This window comes from Trachinotus anak, unplaced genomic scaffold (assembly GCF_046630095.1).
Source record: "Trachinotus anak isolate AG129_WGS33_773 ecotype Australia unplaced genomic scaffold, CSIRO_AGI_Tana_v1 ptg000004l, whole genome shotgun sequence".
Lineage (NCBI taxonomy): Eukaryota > Metazoa > Chordata > Actinopteri > Carangiformes > Carangidae > Trachinotus > Trachinotus anak.
Window position 1 is genome coordinate 6,647,520 of NW_027273855.1, and position 21,766 is coordinate 6,669,285.

At 40.3% G+C, this 21,766-nt stretch overlaps 2 long non-coding RNA genes across 2 annotated transcripts; both read right to left on the reverse strand.

The window, feature by feature from the left end:
* Window positions 1–1,414: 1,414 nt before the first annotated feature.
* On the reverse strand, window positions 1,415–7,067 carry LOC139619921 (uncharacterized). The gene is made up of 4 exons (XR_011690690.1): window positions 6,973–7,067; window positions 6,332–6,835; window positions 4,891–4,958; window positions 1,415–2,366 (listed from the first exon to the last, which is right to left on the reverse strand). It is a non-coding gene; the product is annotated as an uncharacterized lncRNA (long non-coding RNA).
* A 3,698-nt stretch (window positions 7,068–10,765) lies between these two features.
* LOC139620201 (uncharacterized) lies at window positions 10,766–20,333 on the reverse strand. Its single transcript, XR_011690768.1, has 3 exons — window positions 15,304–20,333; window positions 12,853–15,212; window positions 10,766–12,572 (listed from the first exon to the last, which is right to left on the reverse strand). It is a non-coding gene; the product is annotated as an uncharacterized lncRNA (long non-coding RNA).
* Window positions 20,334–21,766: the final 1,433 nt, after the last annotated feature.

Below are 21,766 nucleotides of genomic sequence, written 5' to 3' on the forward strand. Positions count from 1 at the left end.
AATACAAAGTGCTGCTATTATTCATGTGAAGTGTTGAAATGTACACCCGTGGTGTGCACTCTCATGGGGACTCAGCTGGAGTCAACTCCATTTTCAGCCTGTTGAAGAAAGTGGCGTCTTGTGGAGGGAAAGAGGCTCAGAGGTGACAGTGGTGCACAGGTGTTAAACGCTAACTGCTGATACCCGCTCAAACACGCATTCAGATGCAAACACAGTGCAAATATTTAAGTGCACTTGAATATATGAACACACCCACAAGCAACACACATGAAAAAATGACTTGTTAAGATCTCTGCATAAAAATCCAGCCTGTGTAAAACTCTGACCTTGATGTAAAACTATAGAAAGACATGATAGAAAAACTGGAAGTTAACAAATTTAAGATGAAGCTGCTTAAAAATAGATTATCTCATTAATTAATACCTTGAAATAAAACAAGCTGTTTTAAAACAAATCTGACTTAACTTGTTTCAACAATTTTCTGTGTCTGATTTTCCTCAATACCAGTGAAACAAATCTAAACCTCTTTATAACCTCTGTCCTGTCTTCCCTCCCAATGATTTCGGCAACAGTCTGTGCAATATGACTAAGCTAAGACTTGAGCTGCACTGACAAGTTATCATACAATGCTTCAATATCATACCATCTCTCTAATACTGACTCAAAAAACAAAAACATCAGTCCCTTATGTTGCTTATACATATACTACTTTGCCAGTTTGTTAGCTGCACTGTGCTGGTGTAGTCTAATGACACATCATTTAACTCCGCACAGTTTTGGAGCACAGTTCATTTCGTTTCAGTGGAAAAGTGGCAAAGTAAATCTGGGTGAACCTTTCACATTTATTTACACTTTTGTAAATTTCAAGATTTGAATAAAAAACCCTATGGACGGTGTGAACCTTTGAAGGAACAAAGAGCTAGTGTCTAAAACAGAGGAAGCCATCTTAGTGTATTAGTTGCGTTACACCATCAATTTTTATAGCATCTTGTAGAACTATCTTCAGAGACAAGAAGAACAAGAAGTCCTGTAGCAAATGATCCAGTCCCCACAAAGCCCTGATCTCAACTTCATGGAGTCAGACTGGGATCACAGAGACAGGAGACTGAGTTGTTTTCTTTTTGTTTGTTTGTTTGTTTTTTTGTACTTTCTCGGTGCATTGTGATAAATAAAAACTGTTCATGACATTATTTTCAATGCACACTTTAATTTCAGTGCCTAAACATTTTGCACAGTGCTGTATATACATATATAATACAGCGATTGACTTTAAAGGAGCTATTTGGAAGTTTTGCTATTGCTACATAGCCAAACGTTAGCATTAACAGCTGTTTACTTACCAGTTTAGAGAAAACTTTGCAAGTTCATTATCAAATTTCATTCCATTACTCACCAAGAGCTGTCTCCAAGTGGATGCTAACCAGCTAGCCCCATCTTATCTGGTTGCTCTCCGATAGTGACTCTGATATGGCCTCCAATCTGCCCTGAAGACATAGCACTGATCAGAGGGCGTATTTGTCTCATCTGACGGGTATTTGTCTCATCTATCACGTGACAATCACCACCACCTGCTCCTGGCAACAAACCGTGCTCGATGGCAGAGAAAACTGAATAACCCCTTCACCCACACTCACACAATATGGAGTCTTTTTTTTTTTGTCTCGCCTGGTTTTAAGATTAGTCTGATTCTTGAAATAAGTATAGTAATTTAGTTTTGTTGTAATACATGCTGGAGACATGAGTGTGATTACCACGTAATCCACTTTTTGTAAACTGCAGCTGGAGATTTAGATTGAACAGCTCAGTTGAATGAAGTCTCATGATCAGTTATAACTGGTTCTCGACAACATCATTTATTTTTTCGGATAAGAATACATAAGATTTAATCATCCCTGCATTGCTGTCTCTGCACGTTTACACACACGCACTTCACAGACTCATGGACACACACGTTAACACACACCCTTCCTCTCCTGTCCCTTCACACAACTCTCCCACTGGGCCTTGTCATCGTGAGAGAGGGACGAATGAGAGATGAGGAAGACAGACAGGTGTGAAAGTGCTGCCTGGACCCTGCGATCTTGCCTCCTTAAATCTGTTGTGTGTGTGTGTGTGTGTGTGTGAATAGATGTGTTTTGTCTGCTTGCTCAAGTTGTCTGCCATCTTGTTTATCTGTGTGTGCGCGTGCATGCATTTTGACAGTATCCTCGTTTGCCAGGAAAATGTCCCTCCAGAGACCAACAGCATGCCGCCACTCCTCTGCAAGGTGTCAGAATGTTGTTTCCTCCAAACAAAGTGATGACATCCTGTCTGGGATTCAGACCGCCCGCAAAGATTCACACTGGATAGAACGGACAGCTCTGGCCCTGTGAATCAAATGGAGCATTCGGGTGGGCTCAGGAATAAGAATCGCTGCCACATTTTAATGACACGGAGCCACTAAGTCAGGAAATCACAGTTGGTAAAAATGACGTGTGGTTTGTATGCTTTGTGCACACGTACTGTACTTCTTTACATGAGCGAACTCTATCAGCAGTGATGGCTGAGTTCAGTGACTCCAATAGAATATGCCCTTTCTTGTCAGCCAGTGCTGCAACACTCAGTGTGATAAAGCAGCACAAGGGTTTATTTAAGTAGGACCATTAGAAAACCACTAGAGGGGGAAGAATATTGAGACGATGTCAGGGCAGAATTGCTGCCACTCACCGCAACATTTTCATGTCAAAAAAGAAATTAGGAAGCCTCATTTGCAAGCTAATGCACTGCCAATCTACAATGGATGTGTAATTTTGATTCAGTCACTGCCAGCCTGTTTCCCCGGCTGATATTAACTTCCTCAGAGAATCCTGATCAGTCCAAAAAAAAATGTTGCATTTGTGACCAGGAGGGACATGTACAGGATATGTCCACTTGTGCTTACAGCAAAATATCTGTAAGCAAAAGATTTTAAGGAAGTGTGTCCATAAGTGGTGGAGTGGTGTTGCATATGGTAGTGTTTTCTTTAACTCATAAGAAAGTAGTAAGATCTCAATTGTATATCTTTTTGAGATCACTTCAGTCTCAATTGTTGTTCCTAGAACTCCCTTAGGGGAAAAGATGAGACAAGGAGAGAATGAATTTTTCAGACTTAGGTAAGACAAATGGACACTGAATCGAGATTATAAAGGGAGAAATGGAAGCAGTGGATGAGATCTCATTGTTGTATCTTTTTGAATTCATTCATGTCTTGCTTGTGGCTGCTAAAAAGCCATGAGGAGCCCTGGGGAGTTAAGATCTCAATTCCATATCTTCTTGAGATCACATATCTAAAATGCTTGGAGGTTTAGGGAGAAATAAAAACCAACTAAGAATTTGAAGCCAACTGGGCCACCCTTTTATTTTATATTTGCATTTAACCTGCAACTTTTAGTCGCAATATCAGAGCCAACAATACAACTCTACAGCAAACTATTTTTGAAAAATATACATTGCTACGACTCACAACAGAGCAGAGTAATGAATAACAGCAAACGTAAAGTTTAGTACTGGTTAACATGGGGGTGGTGGATTACACCTGAGAAGCACTTCACTGTCTGTTTGATGGCATTTGTTTAGCTTGGCCTCTTCAACTTGTTTCCAGTCTTAAAGTGTTGCACATAACCTTGTGTAGGCTGCAAACAAAATAAAGAGGCTAGAATAAAGGGGCTTAATTTGGTTTTATTTTCTAGCATACTTCATTTCCATTCAGCTACGTATAAAACGAGTGTACAATACACCAATGCTTCTATCTCAGCCTAACAAAGTGTTATTACTACTCCAAGCTGGAAATCTAATGAAAAATTACTATAAATTAGTTTGGTTTGCTCAAATTACTGACAACATCTCCAAAGTGCAGCACTAATGCTCAAATGTGTGGGATGTGAAATGGTGTGATTCTGTTTCGACAGATGATGGTCATCAAGCAGTCCAAGTGGAGTATAAGCGACAGAACGAAGATGAAATACTTTTTTTTTTTTTTTTTGAAACTGTACACTGATGATGGATTTAATCATTTTACTTTGTAATTTAGCATTGTTCAAATTTAACACATTAGAATGAATATCTGACAAGACAGACTCGCTAAACAAACAAGGTGAACCAAAATGGTGAGATGCAGTGGTGATGTCAAAGGTTTAGGTGCAGCGGTGTACATAGAATTTTTTTCATTTAGTGTATTTGTTTCACATGTGTCTCCAATTCAGACACCTTGTTGACATATCTGTAATTTTTTTCAACAAGCAAGTCATATTCTGGAATCATGGAGGCCGATGTCAACAGGTTTTCCTACTGCTCGTAATTACGATTTACACAATATGGTGTGAATGCAGCAATATCAACATTTGGTGTTTTCTCAACAGCTCTGCCCTCACATCACAGTGAGAACAGAGCTGTAGCTCAGTGACGGACAGAGCTAAACTCAGAACACCTCTGCTGACCTTTTTTCATACTAGCACAGACGTGTACACTGAACAGCCTCTGGTGCTGACACTGGCATAAAGAACACAATAAACCTGAAATAAAAATACATGCTTGTCCACATCAAAACAATACAACAATACCATACACAACAAAACACTAGACACAGTACAGTTCCCCACTTGCTATTATTATTATTATTATTCAACTGTTTTTGGAGGGAAAACTGTTATTAGACTGATATGATCTAGTGTTGTATTGTTGTGTATGGTATCGTTTTGGTTGCTTCTAACTATGTATAACTTTATGGTTTTTCAGGACCCAACTACAGCCATAGAAGAAGGCAGGTAGGAGAAGCTTTAATAACAACGAGTGTTTAAGAGGCTAGCAGAAAAGTGTAAGTGTAAGTTTAAGGCTAGCAGAAAAGGAAATTAAACACATGTGATCCACACTTACCTTACACAAGGGAGGCAGGGGTACTTGGGAACATCAGGGCGGGGCAGACAATCACAAAGGTGAGACAACTTGACAAAGAAAGAGTACACAAAGACACGGGAGGTAAGGAACTTTAAAATAAAACAAGAAATATAAGTGCAAGAGTCCAAACACTTAAAGTCACTTAAAGGGGCAGGTCATGACAGCATTAGCATTTCATAGGTTGTAAAAGTTAGCATTAATGGTCTTTTGAAGTAAGACCTGTAAAATGTTTGGTTAATGTTGGACAACCCACTGCAGTTTGTTACATGTTACATTTCATTTTCAACTTTTTACTGTTAGCTGCTGTGTAAAAGTAGACAACATTGCTAGAAGACAGGGAGTCAGCTAACAGGGTTAAAGCTGTCAGCCTGTAGCTAATTATGTAAGCTGGAAAAACTAGACTTTCTGTATTCCCCAGCCAGCAGAGATGGCATATAACAGGGCTCTGACAGAAGGTCACTGCCAACACTTAAAATCAGACATCACTGGCGCCACATGTGAACTGTACCATAGGCTTTAAATATCGTTGTTTGTGTAGCAGGTTGACTGGTTTCCCTTCATTCTCGGATCGGTTTTCACAAAGCATGTTTGCTTATTTAATTATTGATAAAGACAGCCATTGAGAGGGAAGCCTGTGTGCTGTTGCTGCTGCTGCTGCTGCTGAATACAAAATTGAGGCGATGTTGCAGTTTCATAGAAAATGAAGTTGTGCTAGATAAATGCACTGAAAATGAAGAAGTTGAACCGCACTGAAATATCACTGTAATTACTGAAGTCAGACTTTATCTGCAGAGGATGATGTTGGGAAGCCAGGGGGAGCACACAGATGCTGCTTTCATTCTGAGTGATGGTGAAACAAATGTGGATGCCTTTTTTTTTTTTTTTAGAGGAGCTGATGAATAAAATAAAATCATACTCTGTTACACCGTGTCCTTGCAGAGAACAGCTTCACAAAGACAATGACCTTCTCAAGAAAACAACTGCACAGCACACATCTTCACAGATTGAGATTGAGTAAGTGATGGAAAATGAAAGGCTTCCCATTTATTTTCATTATATCACGTGCTCTGACTGCTCCATCTGTCTGTCCAGATCGTCAAGCAGCTTGTCGATGGTGAGAGACACTTGTTGGCTGTTGCTTAAAAGCAGCACCTTTGCAACACTCAGTTTAGGGTTGTTCCAATCAATATTCTCATATCAAAAAGAGGTCAAAGGAGCGTGTACTGCAAAAGGGGTCGCTCATAGTGATGAACCAAACTCAGCTCTCCAGTTCCTTCAATTCCTTTCAATGTTTTAGTCTCACTCACATAAACCAACAGACGGACACAGTTTGCAACTAGATGCATATTGAGCAGCTGCAGAGCCAGATATTTCCCTCAGGAGTTGGTAAAGACCAAAGCAAGGCTAGAACAGGACTTACGGTATATTTGTGTCAGGGTTCAGCCTGGACCTCAGCGTGCTCCCCAGTTTCCTTTTTTTGGCTTTTGTCTCCCCCTCCCTGGTGTGTGTGTGTGTGTGTGTGTGTGTTCTCTCTCCCTCTCTCTCTCTGCAGAGGCGTGGCCACAGCGCTGGTGGAGCGACACACCTGCAGCTCATCACCCAGTCAAGCCTGTTTAAAAGCCCTGGCTGTTCACCCACTCTTCCCCAGATTGTTCTGCATCCTCAGGCTGTTGAATCTGTCGTGCTCCTCTTGGTCTCATAGCTGAGCTTCTTTGTTGTGTAGTTTGCCTTACCTCTTTCTCTCTCCCTGCTCCAGTGCTGCCTCTGGCTCCAAGTGGGAAGCAGCTTCCTCATCAGCCACGCCAATCTGCTGCAGACGCCACACGCCTTCGCCATTGTCAACCACGCCACTCCGCCATGACCTGTCACGCCAGAACCACCAAGCTCTCTGCTGCCTTTTCGGATTCATCACCGGCCACCTCCCCTAAAGAGACTGAATTATATTCTGACCTGTCGACAAGTTTGCCAATAAACTCTTTTCATTTTACATTCTGCTTGAGTGCTTCTGAGACCGCACTGAGGTCTTAAGATAGGACAGTGTGGAGTGACAGGAAATAATACCGAGTAGGAAATGACATGCAGCAAAGAGTCCAACCAGCCAGCAGTCGAACCAGGGACTTGTCTGCTCAGAGCATTTGCACCCATGTGGTACGCACCCCAACCATTCGGCTGTCAGGTTGCCCCAAAAACAGTGGGTTTTATACACACCCCCAGGATTGGCAAACTTCAGGCAAGAAGTAAAATTGTTACACAACTGTCTTTTGTAAACATTCATCACAGTTTACAGTCTGACTTCCTGTTTCAACTTTGACCTACTGCACTTAGATTCAAGATAGATAGATAGATAGATAGATAGATAGATAGATAGATAGATAGATAGATAGATAGATAGATAATCTGGATAAACTGTTGGTTTGTGTACAACCTGATCCTTTGGACCAGATCTCAGCAATTACTTAAAATTTGAGCCAAGTTGTAGTAATAATAAGTAACTGTCTTCTCTGTGTGAATATTTAGTCCTTGTTTCCCAAATTCTAATAAAACCATTGGTTTTAAAACACATGAATGCATAATGGTAAGGACTCCATATCTTTCATGAGGTTATTAACTTAAAATGATTTCTTTTTAACATTGAGCACTTCTTATGGAAGACCTATTTTCTCTTAATCTTCAACAGTTCAGTTTAAATTCCTGTGGAAAGCTGCCTGTGAGTGCTCCCCTCTTTGCTGATCACAGTTCTGCACCTGCACTTTGGGGCTTTTGCTCACAGCGTTCGCAATCCTGATCAAAGAGGCTCCTCTCACCAACAAACACTTGATGTCACATGTCTGGAAGGAAAGCACAAACATTTTGCCACAAAAAGGAAAGGGGAGAAATACCAAAGAATATGATCTAAATGTATGAGGAGGACAAAAAGAAAAAGTTATTCCAACAAGAGGGCATAAAAATGATATCCCATAGGTCTGTCCCACCCCAAGGTGCCAAACAATATCCAAAAAGTGAACTGGGGATGTTGGGGAAGCGGTCATAAATCAAAGCTGTCATTGCTGTTGAACAAATTTCATCAATAGGTGCAGAGACAGGTGTGTCATTTGGTTCGATGGAAAGAGGACCAATAATATCAACTGAGGACACAGAGCACTTGTACCGGGAAATTGGTGTTTCAGATTTTCCTTCAGTTTGTGTGAAAACAACAAGCATAACTCCCAGGATTTTCTGGACAAGATTACTGCTCATTAATATATTAAAAAAGATAAAAAGAAAAAAAAGAAAAAAGAAAATCTTTTAGTTTCTTATTGTTTCTTTCTTTAACATCTTTCTTACTAATCATTTTACCAAATGCATGATTTTTTTTTTTTTTCCACATAAGCATAACTAGCTGATTTCTCTTGATGGATTAAAAGATATTTTCCCATTTTCTCTTAGTAAAATTGTGTCACAACATCAAACACACAAGCTTCTTTGTAAAACCTCCCACACTCACACACACTCACTCTATTTTACCTCAATCAAAGCAATCAAAGTTGATTACTACCTATACAGTGCAATGGTTATCCTACTTATTTCTGATCAAAGGAGGCAGAGAAGAGCCTCTTGATCTTAACCAGACACCTGGGTCTTGTGCACTCACAACTCAAATCTCTTGTGGGTACGTGCACCAAGGTTTTGTGGGAAGGGGATTTCAGATGGTGAAGATGGAGAACTTGAATTATTGGAATGACTTACGTTTTTTCCTTTCACCTGAACTGGTGTGTGTGTGAGAGCGAGCTAAAGAGTTAACCGTAGGGATGCTACAGGTATTTTTCCTTTTCTTAGAGAATTTGAGGGAAATTTACGAATGTGGTCAATCCTCAAATAAAAAGTTTCACATTTGGTCGACGCCACTGTCTTAGTTCATTTTTACAGTGTTTGTTTTTGTATGGATTAAAAAAACAAGATATAAAGTGTTAATTAGTAAGTCCTTTGGGTGCCACCTCCTTTAATAAAACTTGCCTCGATTTATTACTGTGGAAGAGCTGATAAGCTTTAGAGCTTTATAGATTGTTCATCGAGTCACCATCTGTAGCAACGGAATCAATTAGGCAACTTAATATGTGGGTCGTACTCCCATTTCTCTGTAGTAGAAGGCAGAGGCGTGATCACATTATACCCATTTAAGGTGTGATAGGCTATGTTCCTGCATCATTTGTTTCCACCAAATCTTCTGCAGGTGCTGGTTAAATTAAAGGTTAAGTTAAACTGGAAGTTATATAACACAAGGTATCGTGGGGCTGAGAATAAGGTCGAAATCTGCGCAAAAACAAGGAAGGGCAGCAGAGAGAAGATACAATTGGAGACATAGACTGTAAAGTGTTGGATGGTGCTTTTGGAGGTGCCGGGTCAACATCCGTTTTATAATTTAATTCATAAGGATTTTAGAATGTCCAATATTTCAAGGCCTTTTTACGCAACACTGCAGTCTCAATCATATTTAAAACAAATCAATGTGTGTCTGAGCAAAAAACGCCCTTTATACAATATTTAGCGCAAGTTGAACCGCAATATCCACTTTGTTGCAAATGTAAATATGAATGTTTAATTTATTTGAATGTGTAACTGTGCCATAGTATTCATGCAAGCAGCGCTCATTCATATTTCATTCTTATGAATATGAGAATGCTCTGTAGTCTCTGATGTCAAGTTTGGTGTCATCATTGCTGATGTGTGTGTGTGTGTGTGTGTGTGTGTGTGTGTGTGTGTGTGTGTGTGTGTGTGTGTGTGTGTGTGTGTGTGTGTGTGTGTGTGTGTGTGTGTGTGTGTGTGTGCCCTCCAGCTCTTTGGTCTTCACAGACAAAGACAAAGAGAATAACACAGATATAACAAACATACAAAGAGGGGTTGCAAAATTGATCTTTTTTGCTGATGAAATTTATGGTCACATTTCTGTGCTTAAAAAAGTGAAATGAATATTTAATTCTAATATTATATTTAAAAAATTCCAAGTGTGATCACAGGTTTTGGGCTGATCGAGCCTCCTCTTCCTCTGCATGAACCGGCGTTAGCAGAGGTGCTAGTGTCTTTTCTGTCTGTGCATGATCCCAGTGTCTTTTTTTTATACTACCCCTGGAGCATAAGAGTTTAAAATGTCCAAATCCTTTACACAGTGGCTTCAAATACTGAAAAAGTCAACACTGGCTTTAGACAACACAGCCAGTGTTGACTCCACAATCTCCAGTGTCAAAGCACTCACTGCTACTGAATTGCAGCAACACCCATCAATGGCACTAGCTTTTCTGCTTTAATACCTGCAGGGTACAGTTAAGCAGACCCCAAGTGACAGTGATTATCAGCAAAAGTGACACACTGAATTGAGCTTTTAACTCAAACTACTGCCCTTTTCTAATAGTGTTTGCTTTATTTTATCTTCTTACAATAAGAAAATGCATTTTCCCTATATTTCATATAAAAATGTAATCTCTTTTAAAGTAGTACAAAATAAGAGTCAGTTTTTTTTTTCCAAGTTTTGTCTCATTCTACAATATAATGCATTATTAGATTTCATTAAGACATGGAATTACACTGGTTATCCTCCAGCTGCTGCCTCGATGTACTAAACCTGGCAAATATGTAGCTTAACATGAGGAATGTGTAATCAATAAACTGATCATGTGTATAAAATTCAATAACATATACCCTACTCCTTGAAACTCCAAATATATATATATATATATGTATATATATATATATATATATATATATATGTATATATATATATATATATATATATATATATATATATATATATATATATATATTTTTTTTTTTTTTTTTTTTTTTTTTTTTTTGCTTGTATGTAGTGCAGTATAGATTGCAGTCAGGTTTGATGAACGGCACTAGAAATAACAATAGTATCCCCCAGGATGTTTGTGTATGATGTCCCGGTAGGTGTAAGAGTTTCTACACCTGACTCCAGTGGTCCTGCTTTTGCCCTTTGTTGCAGGCCATTTGTTGTTGTAAGCTCATTCATTGGTACCAGAGATGAGGACTTGGGACTTGGACTTGAGCTGCACACAAAGTGACTTAAGACTCATCATCAAAAGACTTGAGACTTAACTTGAACTTAAGATTTGGGACTTGTGAACCATCTTTATTTTATTACCTCCACCAAGGATTTGTGTTCACCCATCTCTGTTTATCAGCAGGATTATGCAAAAAGTACTGAAGAGCCCATAAAATTGGGAGGCAGATTTGGATAATTTACTGTGACTTTGAATTTCTTTCTATTAAGTCTGGTGTATGTTGGGCTTGGAGAAAATAATTGGAAGGTATGAAGATCCCTGGTGAGCCGAGCTGGTTGTTGGGCCCTATGGGCAAGGACGAGAGAGAGCAAAAGGGGGAGAGCTCAGTATTGCTGTGTTGTGGTGATGAGCCCAGTGGAGTTTCATTATACTTATTTGCTAAATTAAGTACTCAAACCCTCTCTGATTAACTCGAACCTACAGAATTATATTACACAAAATCCAATAAAAAGAAAAAAACAACTAAAATTAACATAGGTCTGGCGTTGTATTTACTGCTGTATTGTCCAGTCTGAATTGTGATCTCAAACTCTATAGCGACAAACTTACACAAGTAAAGTGACAAAAAGAACTTCAGTTTAATGTGTCGGTTGTTAAGGTGGCCCTGAGACCACCATAGGTTGTTCTAATTCATGTATTTTTCTACAAATAATCATAATTGATTTGTCCTCTGTTTACTACATGATTCTTGTTAAGTGTGTGTGATAGTGTCTCCAGATGGGTTTTGGTGGGCCAGTCTGAGTCAATAAATGGCAGCCCTCTCATAATTATTAAATTAAATAGTTACTTACATAGTTATTTCAGTACTGTACACTTGCAAATAAAACACCGAGCAGAGAGCAGGAGAGAGAGAGGTCATTGTTAACTGTAAGCAGAAACACCACCAACGGGAAATAAGACAATATGCTTACTGCAGCAAACCAATAAAAGCTTCATTAAGAAATAAAGAATTTCTGTCCACTGAAACACTAGAAGAGTTTTAATTTGAAATGGTCAGAGGAAGTGTTGACTTTGTAACAACATGTAATGCAGTAACTTTAACATGACAGATGGGAGCTAATCAAAATGAGGCTTCACTGAAATCAATTCTACATATCAAACAGAGGGAGTTAGAAATAAAGCTCTGCCTCTAATAAAGAGCTGTGCTGGGATAAATAAAGGCCCTGGATACTTTCTGAGGAAAAACGGTAGTTGAAAAACTGATGCATATCCAGACAGAGGCTGTGCTCTGTGTGAGAGACACAATAAGTCTCTACTGACTCTCTGAGCAAGCATTTTGTAAGTGAATATAGCCGAACTCACAGCTCAGTCTTTGTCTTTAATTTATGTGTTTGGTGATTTTGACAGATGATATGGTAATAAAATCAGGATTTGATTATAGGTTCATACATATTTTGACCCAGTCTTGTTGTTAAGCTTATTTGAGAGCTGAGTCACTTTTAATAGTAGTTTTCATTTCATAACAGTGACAAACAATAGCGAGGCTCAGGACAAACACTGTTGTTACCTGGTTGCCACCAGTGAAGGCAGGTCAGTGAGAAGTGCTGCTCTGCAGTCCTCTCAGTCCGCGTACATTAACTGTGGAGGCTGTGATGAGGGAAGCTGAAGAGGGAGGGGCACGGGCTCATGCATCTCGCAGAAACAGAACTCAATGTCGGTCATCATGCATTTAAATGAGAACTGATGCCATGGTCCAAATTTAAAAACTTTAAATATTAGATTAGAAATAGAAAAAAAAAAATCTTGTAAAAAGGGCACTGATCTGGTCAGAGGGCAAAAGGGCAGGTGCTTAAGCACCACCTGAGGTCTATCTGTGCACGTGCCTGCTTACCAGTCTAGAGGAGACGTGAGTTCAGCATCAAACGTAATTCATTTTACTCACCAAGTGCTGTTTTCCAGTGGTAGAGAGCAATGCCAATGTTAACTCTTGTCTCAATCATGTCTTTTCTTCTACTGAAGTTAGCACGCTAATCACCTAGCCCCAGCCTATCTCCTCACTTTCTCACTGTAGCCTCCAATCCGCCATGAAGACGTGCCCAGACGTGCTCAGTGGGAGTATTATGACCTCCTCTCTTGTAACACAACGATGGCCGAAGCTCTCGTCAAGCGACAATCACTAGCACCTGCTCCCGGCAAAAAACAACATTCAGCGGCACCGAAAACTTACAAATAGCCCCTTTAAGGAAATGTCTGACGAGCTGAATGTCATTCCCTCCCTTAGTATCATACATAATAGATAAAGGAGTGATGATAATGCAGTACATGCTTGGAGTTCCAAGCATGGTTATGGTAATTCAGTGTTTTAAGCAGATCGGATAGCATGCAGCAGATGATCAGTGCAACATTGGAGACTTGAGACTTGACTTGGACCTGCAAAAAATGACTTGTGAGCATCTCTGGTCGGTACAGCTGAATGTCACTCCGTGGGTTTGTATTTACGTTGAGGCAACATGAAATGAGAAACAACAGCACCTGCCAACAAAGAAAAATAACATCTGCAGCATGCATTAAAAATCAGCTTAGGAAAGACTTAATTTCTCTAGCAGATGTTTTTGTTACATTGAGCTTTGTTCAGGAGGCCTGTTCATTGTGATGTTGGAAAACATTTTTTTTTTTTTTTTTTTTTTTTTGATTATTCTAAAGTTTGTCCAAACTTGCCATGACAGTAGCTGCACTTGGGTAAACTGTGCTTCTAGTGTGGCCAATAACTTTTAAAGCTTAAAAGTTTTCCTCGCTCTGAGCAGAAAACTTTTTCCTCCCCGATGTTCTTTGCCTTCTGCTGTCTTTTCCCTCCCTCCCTCTCCACCCTTTTCACCCTCTCTCTCTCTCTCTCTCTCTCTCTCTCTCTGCCTGTCTGTCTCTACCACTGATACAAGCCTGTTTGGCTGGCAACAGGCAGGCAAGCAACCTGAGTGGGCAGAGTAGAGGGAAGGGGCAGAGGCCAAGGCAACACAGAGATGATCCGAGAACAGTCACTGCCAAGGTAAATACACAGTGAAATAGTTGGGGGCTGGGGATGTAAATATAGAAAGATTATGGTGCTTTGACATGTATCCCACTCCATCTGATTCACATCCTGGAGCATTAGCTATCCAGATATGCTCTGAGGAGAACATCCCTAACTCCTTGAAAATAAGTTTTACAGAGATTTGGGGGGTAGCATTAATATATTTCTGGAACAAGTCTATTTTCAGAAGTGCAAAAATTATGAAAGAAAGTAAAAAAAATGAAAATCCATTGAAAAATGCAGCATCAACATCGGACAGGACTTGTTAACAGTGGAGGTGGGGAATGAAATATTCAATGTGCTTCTTGGTTATTTAACTCATCATTCCTCAATACAAGAAATCTCAATAAAAAACTATTCTATAGGACAAAGCCAAAACAGAGCCCTTCTCTGGGGAACAGGGAATGTGAATCAGAAATCACAATCCTTCTTCAAATTTTAACAAGACAAGAAACACATGCCGATATCTTTCAGTGTGACTTCCTGAAGATATGATTTTCTCTGATGTCCACTGCTAACAAAGAAATCATGGTTAAAAAGATGCTCCAAGAACTTCCCTGAGAATCATCAGGTTTTTAAGTTCTCCCTTGTATTAAAGTAAATCATCAGAACCAGAATCAGAATCAGTTTTATTGCCAAGTATGTTTCCACATACAAGGAATTTGTTGTGGTGATTGGTGCAATTGGAGGTTCTTGGAGCTTCTTGTAAACAACAGGTTTACACAGTTTTAGTTTCTGCCTGTATGTGGGAATCAGGTGGACCATGACATGGTCAGAGTGGCCCAGTGCAGCCCGGGGGACGGCGTGATAAGACAGTGGTCCAGAGTGTTCCCCTCTCTGATCGGGCAATTAACAAACTGTCTGTATTTGAGCAGTTCGTAGTTGAGGTTACCTTTGTTAAAGTCACCAAGGACAATAACTAAGGAGTCCGGGTTGGTCCGCTCCACACACAGTATCTGCTGTGGCCTGTGGTGGGATGTAAACACCGACCAGGATGAATGAAGTGAACTCACGGGGGGAGTAGAAGGGCCTGCAGTTTATGATGAAAGTCTCCAGGTCAGGAGAACAGTGCTGCAGGATCACTGTCACGTCTCTGCACCAGCCACTGTTTGCATAAAAACAGATTCCTCCACCTTTCGATTTGCCGGACAGCTCTGTGTCGCGATCCGCTCTGAAGAGTTGGAAGCCGGCCAGCTCCAGCGCAGAGTCCGGAATCGATCCACACAGCCACGTCTCTGTGAAGCACAGAACGCAAGATGAAGAAAAGTCTCTGTTCTTCTGCACCAGTAGCTGAAGTTCATCCAGTTTGTTGGGCAGTGAACGCACCTTGGAGAGAAAGATACCTGGGAGCGGTGTGCGAAGTCCGCGCCGGCGGAGACGCGCAAGCGCACCAGCACGTTTTCCTCTCCTCTAGCGTTTCACTGCGAGAGCAACGGTCAGTGCACCTTTGACCAAAATGTCCAATAATTCCACAGGTGAGCCGAGAAAGGTGGAAAAAAATCCTCTGGAGTTGTTTCTCTGATGTTAATGAGCTCTTCTCTGGTGAAAGAGCTCCGGAAACCAAGGCAGAAAACTGAATTTACAAAGAAAATAAGGCAAAAGAGTGCGCACCAACACACCGAGGCAGCCATCCGCAGCGCCATGGTAACTGGAAGCCGAATCATTGATAGTTTTCTGCACATCCATGGATACACTGCAAAATAACAATTATGACATTGACTGACATTACAATTGTACATTTGATGTACTTCTACAGGGTCTTGCTGTCCTGATGAGTAAAATGTTTTGCATCATGTCGGTTCCTGAACAGGTCTGTGTGTTGATGTTAGCTTGTTTCCATCATTCAGAGTAGCAAAAATATTTTTAATTTCCTCCTTTTTCACACAAAAGTCACATTTTGTATTGGACTGATTTAAAAAGAAAAAAAAAAAAAAAAGGCCAAAACCTGGTATACGGCTGGACCGCATTATAAGCTATTTGCACTCTGCCCTTAATCTGTCTATTTCTCTCCTCCTCTCTGTGCTCAGATATACAGTATTTTCTTTTTTTATATATATATATATATATATATATATATATTTTTGGCCTTTTCATGCCTTTATTGGATAGGGCAGTTGAGAGAGACAGGAAATGGGGAGGCAGAGAGAGCCTCAACACATGGGGCGGCGGGTGCTCTACCCACTGAGCTAAACACCACCCCAAGATACACAGTATTTTCATACAGCTAAATTCTCCATAAAGGTGTTTACATTTCTGTGTGGCCCATTAAGACTACATAATAACTACCAAGCCATTTCCAAGCTGCTGCTAAAATCCTGATTGTATAAGTGCGACATCATCTGACAAAATCACCAAACACATAAATTAAAGACAAAGACTGTGCATTCATGGTAGCTGCTGTGTGGTCAGCATGGAGAGGTTTGTCTGCAGAGGACAGGCCCGACTTCATGTTCGCAGGGCGATACTGGCGACTCCTTTCTATGAGAGGTAGCCATGGTTTGTCCAGAAGGTGCTAGATTTGTTGGCAAGTGCTCTTTGAAGGTCGGAAAAGTTGATGAACAAAGTTGGTAAGTTGTCAACGCTGAAACTCTGACAAAGTTACACTATTGCTCGGCTGAGTGTCAGTCAGTCATTTATGGAGCTGGCCTCTAGAGGGACAATCAGCTTCTCACATCAAAAAAACTCAAAGATCCCTATGACAATAGGAAAAGTAATAGCAGATTCTGTGCTAAAGAATCACCTGCTCATGATGTGTGTACTAAACAGCTCTGTAATTAATTTAGAAATTCTAATGCTGCAGCCATTACCATAAGCACGTGTTATTTATTATTTTCGAGCACTTGGGGGCGTACTGGGATGAGAGGGTAGATGGACAGGTGGCAGTGACTGGGGCTGGGGTGAACACACTGTTTTGACCATGTAGCCATGCACACGCTGTTTTTGTAGTTTTATTGTTAATGAATAGTATTGCAAGCAAAGAAGGTTGTTGTTGAGTGCACGCGTCCAAACAAGTTTTTACCCAGTCTAGAAATCCTTACGTGGCTTTGAGTAGCAATAGTCAACACAATTATATTGATTTGGCAGTATACAAGTTTTTTTATGTAGGTATTTTTAGCAATTATGTGACTTTCTTGATAAACACAAAGTCTAACAAAGTTTCAGTTGAAATGTTAAAACAGGTCAAAAACACAAATCGCTGTTCCTCCCACATACTATAACACTTTATCATTTTTTTTTCTTTTTTTCAGCCACAGTGAGAATGTGAACTTAGGCGACACAAACAGCAGTTTATTGTATGTCTGAGTTTAGTTGCTGAGGAAAGTTTGGAGGATATTTATACATAGTTCTATAGTCGATGTGAAGGCTAGTGTTATACTCGACAAAAACTTTTTTTCCCCTGTCTTTGTGTTTTTTATTTAACATCTCCTTTATGGAATGTGACAGCTTCGATCGCCTGGAGACTTTCTGTGTTCTTACTGTATCTGATTGGAGACAACACAAGGTCATCCATCTGGTGCAAACAAGACTCCTGAGGCATCCGCCCACCACTATCATCAGCTGACAAGGTTAATGCATTCAGGCTGATGTCGAGTATGCACAGATTACACAGAAAAGTTGTGTCTGTCTAACCTCTCAGACCCCAGAGCCCTCGCAACCTAATCAGGATTGCTATTTCACGTTATTATAACATAACAAGTTCAAACTCTGTAAAGGAATCACATCATGCCACATAGATTTTAATCAAACTGGCCGGCAGTACCACAGAGAACGAGAGTCTCTTGTTTGAAAATATTTTGAAGGTATTAAAGTATGTATTTCCAGTGCTGAGGTTTTAGAATTTCAGAAACATCTGTGGTTTTGTTTTTTGGTGCAATAACAATAACATCCTTTAATTTCAAACCATTAATTTTATTGGGGTTTTTTTTGTTTTTTTTGTTAAAGAAATAACTGCAGAGATTCTGTTGATGTGTGAAGTGTGTGAGATTGTCTCGTTGAACAAAATGTATCCATATAATAAGTCTTTGTTTGCTACACAACTTCTCTCCTTTATCAAAAAAGCAATGCCAGACCTTTTCCATCTGCCCTGGAAAATCTGAGCAGAGTTTATTTCATCATATAAAGACCCTCAAAACCTGTTTTCAGATCTTATGTGTTACTTATGTGTTAAATATTCATGACAATCAAAGTTAAAGTCGCTCTAATCAATATTTTTATTTGAACAATGGATGAAATGAATGTGTATTGCGAGAGGGGCTGCTTGCGTTGATGAAACCAAGTTATTTATCAGCCTGCTCTGTAGATCCCTTCAGCTTGAAGTGCTTGAACAGCTTTAAACTCATGTTTGGTTTTTACAGCCTGCATCTTTGCTGTTGTTTTTTTTTTTTTTGTTGTTCAGTCTCATCAGCTCTCTTTCCATACTCAGCCGGCAGCTATTTTCAGCAAAGAGCCCACAAACCCCAATGTACACAAAACGTACTGCCAAATGGCAGGCACACAAAGTTAGCAACCAGCTGGTGAACAAAGCGGAGCATTTAGCAGCTTAAGAGCCAGATTTCCTTCAGGAGGTAGTGGGGACCGTAAAGTGATAGTTGGGGTTATTTGATGTGGGGTTGTGTGAGGTAGTCATGCGGCGTAGTCAGTGTGTTACCTGCAGTAGATTCAGATCAGCGTGCTGCCAGTTTAGAGAAGCAGCCGGGAGCACCGGCACAGAAGCCAAAACACGTGTTTTAGCTACTGAAAAAAAAATGTCCACAGAAAAAAGCCAACGTAGTACACTTTATTTTGAATATTTTCAGCACTTTATCTGGCCATCATTAAATGTCAACCTCCGAGAATGTGAAAAATGAAGCCAACACTGAAAGTGCCAAAAACTGCACTTCTTCGAATGGCCGCTCGAGGCTGTCTCCTGAAATGAGTCAACCTCCTTAGACTCCCAGGTTAAAATGACTAACTGTGCAGCAGAAATAAACGTATTTACAGCCTGGTACAAAAAAAAGTGTTTTGTTACTGTAGCTAATTTCCTCTTTCATGATGACTGCACGGGGAGTGAATTTTTATAAAACTCATCTGTTTACATTTTATTAAGGCTCTAAGTTCTGCATAATTGCAATATCACCTCTATAAAGTGAGATAGAATGTTGTGTTTACAGCTTGTTTGGCCAAAGAGGCAGTTATTGGTTTAAAGTTTTGAAAATAAACTGAAATCTTTCATGTGAAATATCAGAGTTGATAAACGTGTTTGTTTATGTAGAACCACATCACTCATAGTAAGACTCAGAGCCTTTAAATCATATCTTAAAATAGATGCATACACGATTTCACCTAAGTAATGTTTTTTTTTTATAAATGATGTCGTTCTCACAGCTTTTGCTTGGAAAACTTTGAAGCACCTTAAGATGACACCCTCCCATTGGGGAAAGTGGTCTCAGACTTGGCCCCACTGTACCTGTGGTGAAGCCTGGTTGTGCATCCAGTTACCAAATCCTACCCCATCATTTTGTTGATGTTGAGTCACTCTGTGCGATGACAGGTGGAGGAGCCAGTACCACTTGTTCCTGCTGGTCAGCCATTTGTGGTGAATTTCAGTTGTGCATCAGAACCAGTGTTTCTTTGTTTAAAATAGACTGTGGTGGTTCCAACATGCTACATCAGTGTAATCTGCTGTTAAAGCCGCCGTGCTGGACAGGCTTTTGTGCGATGGGCAGATGGACTCTTGGACAAGGCAGGTGGGGCGCTAGACGGACAGACTGGAGGGAGGGCCCTGCGCTGTGGCCCACAATGCCACAGTCCCTCATGGTATGCAATGCCACCTTCTTCCCTGCCCTCCATGTGTCTGTTTCACCCACATGTAAACAGACACACACACACACACACACATACAAACACTCTGAGCTCGTGGTTTGGGTGGGAACTGAGAAAAGGCAATCACTGCCATCTGTTGTGTAGACTTAAGGATTTCCCTGCTGAAGCACAGCAGAGATTCCCAGGAGGGCGAGGAGGAGAGGGAAATAAACTTCTTTTGGTTTGAACCCCTTTCTTTTTTCTTTTTTTTCCCTTCTTTCCTTTGCTTTTTGCGGGTGAGTAGTGTGCCATGGTTAAGGTTTACATTACCTATGGGAATACCTGTGCCAAAAAATGCCTGCATTTTAAACACTGAGTCTGGACTCCACAGCAGCTTTAGTACCAGCTACCAGCACAATGCTGTCAAAAGAGAAATGTAGTCACGCAAAAGAACTGCTGACAATAATTCTGGGCTTAGTAGTGATGCAAAAATGCTGCTTTTACGGTGAGAGGGCTCAATGCCGCCTTGTGTGCAGCTCCTGCTATGATGAATATTGAGGTACAGGCACTCTGCTTTGGCGAGGCTGTCATATTACCTCTGAATGTCATGATATTAAAGAAGAGTGCATCTACAATATAGAAGACAAGCTGACTGACTCTGTGTGTGTGTGTGTGTGTGTGTGTGTGTGTGTGTGTGTGTGTGTGTGTGTGTGTGTGTGTGTGTAGAAATGAAAAAAAAAAGAGCTGAGTTGGCTTTCTGCAAGAGTGTGCAGGAGACGCAAGAGTGTGCAGGAGACGCAAACACATCAGAAGACACAAAAGAAGTAGTTCAAACAATTCGAAGTGTGTGTGTGTGAGTGAGCGTGTGTTCATGCAAGACACCAGCTCTTTAAAGCAGAGCGTTAAAAGTGGTAGGGCTGCAGGCAAGGCCATCCATCAGAACAAAGCACAGGCAGGTAACTCCCACAACACTCTTCTCTCTCTTGTTTCCTCTCACCCTCTCATCCTTCACAATGTTATTTTTACTCCACTTAATCCTCCATCAAAGTACTGTATCTGGATGTGGCTTAACAGTGACGAGGGAAATGAGAATAAATAGCATAAAATAAACATTAAGTAGCACCTAACTTTAGTTTGATAAATGTCCAGATTATCTTAAGCTAATGAACACTTTTTATTCCATCAATGGGTGAAATGACTTTGTGGCTTTGTCACAACACGTGGCACAGATAATTATCACCCTACTCTGCACTTCCCTTGAGCTTGTATTTTAGCTCATTGTGGTGGTTCTGATTGGTTTAGATTGTTTCAGTGAAAGAGCTCACTGCTGTTACCTGCCCAGCACTAAACTGCAGCCAGACAAAGTCAGTGACCAGCTGGTTACCATTGTAGAGCATTTAGCAACTTAAGAACTCCCTAAGAGTTGGTGGAGACCGACACAGAGCTATAAGGGGAGTAAACATAGACGGGTTTCTTTGCTTACAAACAATCAAAGATGGAGGCATGTTTAGTATTTACAAGTTTGTTTGTTTTTTTTTGTTTGTTTTTTTTCAAGTGCAACAATGTGATGTATCTTCCATCCAAAGCCACCAGTCTTAATTTCTGTTTGCTGTCACCAATCACTGATGATAGAGCCTGACCAACATTAGATATATTAAATAAATAGCCATAAAGTCACAGTAACATTGTGAGCTGTCTTACCATAAAACTATCTGAGCAAACAATCCACCACATTACTGACATCCAGGGCTCTGATGAGATCACAGATGCTAATAGCTGATTTTACAGATTCTACTGTCAATAGCACAGGTTGATGCACAAAAACATCTTTTCATGAAGACGTTCTCATTACCTGTTACTCACTCTGATTTGTTTCCCACCTTCCTGCACGAACCTGTATCTTGCAGTAATAATAATAAATAATAAAATAGGTGCCTGCAACATGTTTCCTATAATAGGTGTTTTCAGCTTGTTTTTCTGCCTCCAAGTGACCAAAAAAAAAAAAAAA